Source organism: Dama dama, chromosome 31 (genome assembly GCF_033118175.1).
Source record: "Dama dama isolate Ldn47 chromosome 31, ASM3311817v1, whole genome shotgun sequence".
Lineage (NCBI taxonomy): Eukaryota > Metazoa > Chordata > Mammalia > Artiodactyla > Cervidae > Dama > Dama dama.
In genome coordinates, this window is record NC_083711.1 from 26,985,439 (window position 1) to 26,992,679 (window position 7,241).

Here is a 7,241-nt window from a genome sequence, read left to right on the forward strand (position 1 = left end):
ACTTCAGGGCAGCCATCGTTCTTCTGTACCTGAGTCTAGGTTGTACACTCAGATGACCCATCCTTGGACCTTGCTTCAGTCTCATGCTGAGGTCACATGATACTGGTTGTGATTTCTCCACACCAGCAGAAATCAATAAGAACTTTGCCTCCTCTTCTACCTTCTCCAATTCCTTCAGTTCAGTTCAGTTCAGTTCAGTCGCTCAGTCGTGTCCGACTCTTTGCGACCCCATGAATCGCCATGAGATGCATGCCAGGCCTCCCTGTCCGTCACCAACTCCCAGAGTTTACTCAAACTCATGCCTTAGATCAAGCCAAATTAGACACATCATCCAGGTACTATGGCCTCTTCCTGCTTCTCTGGTGCATGGATTATTGGATATTCGGGGCACCTACAACCTTGTCTGGGTCTGGAAGGACACTGAATGAAAGGCAGACACCCAGACATCCCTTAGCAATGCTGAATGCCGTTAGACTCGTGTCCTTCCCCCAGCAAGGTGCCTTCAAGCAAGGACTCATCATCATTTGTCTAGACAAGATCCTGATCTGTTTAATGAATCTAGTCTTACAAGAACCTTGGGTCTAAGCAAGAGCACTACCCCAGGACCAGCCTTAAAAAAGGTGTGCTCAAGAACCCTAATGGAGTTTCTAGGCCATGTTTTGTCTGGCCAACATGATAATATGATATAGGACCACATAGTGGTGGAATGTCCCTGAAGATAATTAGAGATATGCAGTAATTTATGAGGTCCACTGCTGATTACCAATGACTTATTTTCCTTTTTTTTTTTTTTAATTTATGGTAGAAATGACCTCTCTGAGAAAGGAAACAGTTTGCCTGGTTCTAGACACATCTGTAATGTGCTGACATTTCAAATCTGGGTTAACATTTCCTGGGTCCTGGTCTACTCTATCCTGCATAAGTAGACACCAAGGATTCTGACTTTGAAGGAAGTAGGAAATTCCTTCCCACGATTGATGTCTTAAGGAAACAACATTGACCAAAGTTAATCACCTAGAGCAAAGCTTTCCATGATCAAGACCTACTTTGGTCACCCAGACTGAGACCTCTTGGAAGATTTAAAACAGATCTAGAAACTCAGGTTTCAAGGGATCAAGTCAATGCTTTGATTGACTTGATCTATCACTTCTCCATCAGATAAATTAGAAGCATCTAACTCAGAAAATATCAGGTCTATCAAGGTAGATTATTTAGGACAATGGGATTATTCCAATTCCAGAAATTTTCTGTCCCTACAACTTCTAGCTATACTGAATGAAAATCACTCAGTAAAAAGCAGCTTATCATTAGGCTCTTTAAATGAAACTGATCGACTCACTCTGCATGGTTCAGAGATCGTAGAATCCTACTATGACTATCAGACTCATCTCAGATATTTGCCTATCATCCTCAGGCTTCCCTGGTGGCTCAGATGGTAAAGCGTCTGCCTGCAGTGCAGGAGACCCAGGTTCAATCCCTGGGTCAGGGAGATCCCTTGGAGAAGGAAATGGCAACCCATTCTAGTATTCTTGCCTGGAAAAGTCCATGGACTGAGGAGCCTGGTAGGCTACAGTCCATGGGTTTGCAAAGAGTCGGAGACGACTGAGCGACTTCACTTTCACTTTCACTCAGGTTTTCCTACTTGACCTGCTGCACTCAGCTCTTTAATCGTCCAGCACTTTCAGTTCCCAAAACCTGGCTTTAAGGGCTCTTCCTATTTTAGCACTTCATTGGAACCTCTTTAATGTTTTTTTAACCTCAAGCCCTTGCTAAACCCTTGGGGTTTCAGCGGGTATATTTCTCTGCAAGTTTTAGCTGCACAAGGCACGAACTTTCACTCCCACACCACAATCATGGCCAGATTATCTCCTTTAAGCTCCTGTTTTATTGTTAGAATAGGATGATTATACACTGACTGCCTAAAGAGACATTGCAGTATAAAATATCTTAATTTTTTAAACTTTGTGTCCTATCTCTACCCCCCCGTCTCCCACTCAAGCACACAATGCTGTAAGCCACACTCACTTCATTTTTTTGGAGACTTCATTCAGATGTCCCATTACAGCCTCTTGTCTCTACATTCACAATCATGTCCTCATGTTATCAACCCTGAATTGAGCAAGCCATCGATACATACACACTCACAAAAAAATATCACTATGTCTTTTATCTAATTTCTGCTTTCAACTATATCTTAATGATATGATTCTTGGTCACCATTTATCCCTAGGTTCAGTTAATGAAGTAGTTTCTGCCATTTTCTTCCTACTGACTATCCAGTCATCAATTTACAGCACTGAATTCTGAAACTATCTTAGAAGTTAACACTGAAAATGAAGTGTTTGCCAGACTTCCCTGTCCTTCATCATCTCCCAAGACTTGCTCGAACTCATATCCATTGAGTAGATGATACCATCCAACCATCTCATCCTCTGTAATCCCCTTCTCCTTCTGCCCTCAATCTTTCCCAGCATCAGGGTCTTTTCCAATGAGTCGGCTCTTCACATTAGGTGGCCAAAGTATTGGAGCTTCAGCATCAGCATCAGTCTTTCCAATGAATATTCAGTATCAACACCAGTAAGTATGTTTAATTCAAGGAGGAATGACTGACACAGTAAGAAATTCCTCAGAAATATATATGCGAGAACACCAAAGAGACATTCTGCGTCTAATATTATGCAAGAACAAGACATTAAATGCACTTAAATATTTAAGTGTAACAGGACATTAAACTCAGCTTTGTCTGAAGCACCAAAAGCTGAAAGTAAATATGCCCGAGTGAGGTGAGGGGACAGACCTCCTCCTCACCTAGCAAAGAACATGATAAGAGTGTGAAACTGATTCTGCTAGCCTAGAGAATTGCCATAGCAGCCAGGAAAACGGAATGGTTGAAGAAGGGGTAATCAGAGTGCTCCACTCCACCTTCTCAAGCCAAGTCTGAGTTTTGAGTGGACAGCTTGATTTGTATTCTGGGAACTGGAGAGAGCATAGGAATGAGGAATGAGGGCAGATACAACCGTAAGAAATTTAAAGGCAACAGAACAAACTAAACCTCCCAACTGGGTGGCAGAGCAAGGGGGCTGCTGGGAGGGAACTGGGACTTTCCCCAACAGGCTCCGTTTCCCCATGGGGCACATGAAGCTGGCCTTCAGCCATTCTGAAAGAATCTTACCCAAAAGGGTTGCTTACAGAACAGCAGGACCCTAAAAAAAGAGAATCCATGTGTGATGAAGTGCTAGGGTTCCAGAGGCTAAGGGAGGGATGGGGAGGAATGGGAAGGAGTTGGAGGAATGACAGTTGAATGAAGTACCCAAGAATCCATTAATAATCAATGAATACACTCCACCAAAATTGTGTTTTGAGGACACATGCAATAGATTGACTGGAATGATGGGGACTTTGGGGAAATGTCACTGGAGCTTTATATTAGGACCACACTTTGAAGGCCCTGACTGCTACCTAAATTCTACGGTGCAAACCAGTAAGTGGAATTTGGCATTGTTATTGAAATGAGAAAAGTCAGAATGTCAGATAATTGGGACACATATTCCTCCTTTGGAGAAGGAAATGGCTACCCACTCCAGTGTTCTTGCTGGAGAATTCCATGGACAGAAGAACCTGGTGGGCTACATACAGTCCATGAGGTCACAAAGATACAGACATGATTGAGCAGCTAACACACACACATTCCTTCTTGGGCACATTCATTTCCCTGTTTGGTATCAGATTTTCACAAAATCAAGCTGAACAAATTTCTATCAAGGTCTACTCTTTCATATTTTTTCCTTTATCCTTACACTCAGCTTTCTCCCTTCTAAACATTTTGTTTGTTTTTTTCACAGGTAAGGAAGTCATGTCTAATCTTGTCTTCAGTGTTCCATGCTAGTATCCCTTTGTCTGCTAAAACCATACTTACTTCCTGCTATTAGTATCAATTTTATCAGCGATTCTTTATTCCATCTCTCATCCACCCAACCCAAACTTTCTGATGTTTTCCTCATTTTCTTGGAACTGCATCTCCTTACATCATCAAATCACTTTACTTGTGCCTTTGCAAACTCAAAACTCAATTCTGTGATGCCTCTAAGACTTTTGCAGAATCATAGACGTTCTCCTAAAGGAAAAATTCCAAGTTAAAATTATTGAAAATTATATCCATTCCCCCCAAATTTCACTGTAACCCACCTCACTCCCAACTTCTAGTTTATTCTTACTTAGCCTGGGGTCTTCTTTGAACCAGGGCTGTGTTTTTAAGATGTGTAATATATCCAAGCAAATGTTTCACTACTTAAAATTGCTAATGATAACAGTAATTAATTAGATTAAATGTTTTTGGCAACTTTCTAGCTCTGAAAGTGTTTCCTTACAATAACTATTGATAATTCTAATTGATAATCATGAAAAGAATGAACAACTTCTACATCTGTAAAACTCTATTTTTCAATACCCATTACTATGGTCTCTTGAGACTACTTTGCATACTTTCATTTGTTTACTTGATGTTAAATCTTGGAACTGCTCTTGTGGGACACATACAAGAAAAGTGTCTTTGGTCTCTGAAGTCTTTCCTGATTCATCAAAATTCATTAGAGAAGAAAAGAGACTATTTTGGCAAATATCGATAGTATTTCACTGCATTGTTTGCATTTTATTAAAATAACTCATATTTAAAATACTTATATTTTATAGGTACTCTTTGTTTTCTTTATTTTCTATAAGGGCATTACTTAAGTGTGTTTTTAAACTAAGACTATAGAGAAGGGCTTTATTTTCATTTTTTTACTTGTAATAGTTCAGGATATATGTATGTACGTATGTATGCTATGTATTTTAAGAATTCCTTTAGGTTTATTCAACTTCTTTCTTTTTTTGTTTGTGTAACCTAAAAATCAATAATCATTTTCTTGCTTCATGTTAAACAGTTCAGATAAGATACAAAAGCAAGAAATTGTACCTGATACTTGAAAGTTGCTATTCCTGACAGCACTTCATCTTTTTTCATGCCCATGTTGGCTTTTCTCCCAGCCCATCCATTGCTTAATGTAAGTGTTATAAATTGCTCTAAAGTGCCATAAAGCATAATAAACATAAATCAATATTTCTTGGTTAAAAACTTAGAAATGCTGATCCAGCCCAGGTGGGTTACAGATGTCCTGAACCCATCATGTCCCTTGGTTATTTTATCTTTCCAAAAGCCACTTCTGGACTCAACAGTGCCTCTGTTTGTTTGTTTGTTTGTTGTTTTCCTCTCTGACCTCAGCCCCATGGACACTTTCCACGACACATCAGGACAGATTGTGGGGAAGATATCATCCAGGAGCCTTAGAAAAGACCCATTATTTTTCCTTCTGGCCTCTGATCCTGGCAACTTTGGAAGAGTGGAGTGACAGTCTCAGACAAAGTTAGACCACAGGCCGGCCATATGTCAAGCTTGTCTAAGGCGAATTCCAGTCTGTACGGGGAAAAAAATTCAGTTTCTTCTGAGATTCAGTGAATTAAGCAAAAACCCACTTCTTTCCTTCTGGCTTGTAAATGTAGCATCTGATCTAAATGGAACACCTGCAGGCTGCTTAATGACAAAACCAACCCATTTGAATTTCTGCTATCTTTGGGATTTTTTAATATGATTATATGCTGTACACCCTTGGATATAAAACCACATCCCTCTCCTGGAAATGACAGCTTGCCCCCACAGCCAACTGATGCTATTTATGTGGCATTGTTGTTATTTATTCTCATCGCAAAGGGAATGATTGAATGGCTTTGTGGTTTCTCCCAAGAAACTGTGGGGCTATATAGTATGAAATCTGCAAGCTCAGGTGATCATCTTTCTTGAGGAGATTTTCACAGGCAGCTCTTTGGAAATTGCATGAAAAGGTTGGTAGGACATTAGACAAAGTGGTTTTATTAGACTTATTGACTCAAAACTCACTTTTCATACTAATTGTGACCCAGTGCACTTAGAGGGCAGACTGTCTTCTCCCCCAGACCTCATCCCCCTCCAGCCAAAAGCAATGTTCTTTCCGCCCACCCCCAGGATATCTGAAAGCAGGTATGCGTATCAGGGAAATGAGGATAGAATTAGACAGACCTTATACTTGCCCCTGTCTGAAAAACTGCTATTAGTCTTTCATTCCTTTGTGTTCTGAAAACTATTTGATCAATGGAAAAAGAAATATAAATGACCTCTAAATATATAAAAAGATACCAAACTGTTCTTATAAGGGTAATGTAAATTAAAAAATACATGTACTCAGATACTATTTTTTCACTAATGACATTAGCAAAACCAAAATTTAACACATTTTTTTGGTGACTCTTTGAACAAACAGGAATCCTCTTGGCTTGTTGGTGGGTACCATCCTGGCAGAGGAGAATTAGGTGGCTCAGTAGTAAAGAATCTGCCTGCCAATGCAGAGGGTGTAGGTTCGATCCCTGGGTCAGAAAGATCCTCGGGAGAAGGAAATGGCAACTCACTCCAGTATTCTTGCCTTGGAAATCCCATGGACAGAGGAGCCAGGTGGGCTACAGTCCATGGGGTCTTTAAGTAGTTGGACATGACTTAAGCACTAAATAAAAACACAATCAAACTTATAAGTGCAATCACCCTTTGGTTTTAGCAATCCCGACCTTGGGAACTGATCCTACAGTAAAAATTGCACATATGAGTGAAAAATATATAAAGTTATACACTGAAAAACTCTAAATATCACAAGTTCAAAATGACTCAAGTTCTATCAAGAAGGAACTGGTTGAATTAACTATGGCATATTAACATGATAGAATATTATACAGGAGTATAAAAGAATGGGGCAGCTTATTATATGCTGGTATGTCAATATCACTAGTTTGTATCTTTAAATGGATAAATGACACAGAACAGTGCATATATAGTAATATACATGTATGTGGGAAGAAGGAATAAGAAAACTTTATTCTTGCTTGGTATTTGCATAGATATACTGATAGAATGCACGCGTGTGTCTGTGTTTGTTCAGTCACTCAGTTGTGTCCAAGTCTTTGTGGCCCCATGGTTAAAGCCTGTCAGGCTCCTCTGTCCATGGAATTCTCCATGTAAGAATACTGGAGAGAGTTGCCATTCCCTTCTCCAGGGGATCTTCCCAACCCAGAGATTAAACCTGTATCTTTCTCATTGCAGGTGGATTCTTTACCGCTGAGCCACTAGAGAAGCCCATACTGATAGGCTATTTAAGAAATTAGTAACAGTGGTTACCTGTGGA

At 40.0% G+C, this 7,241-nt stretch overlaps 1 non-coding gene across 1 annotated transcript; it reads left to right on the forward strand.

The window, feature by feature from the left end:
* The first annotated feature begins 1,417 nt into the window (after nt 1-1,417).
* TRNAC-GCA (transfer RNA cysteine (anticodon GCA)) lies at nt 1,418-1,490 on the forward strand. The gene has a single exon. It is a non-coding gene; the product is annotated as a tRNA-Cys (tRNA).
* Nucleotides 1,491-7,241: the final 5,751 nt, after the last annotated feature.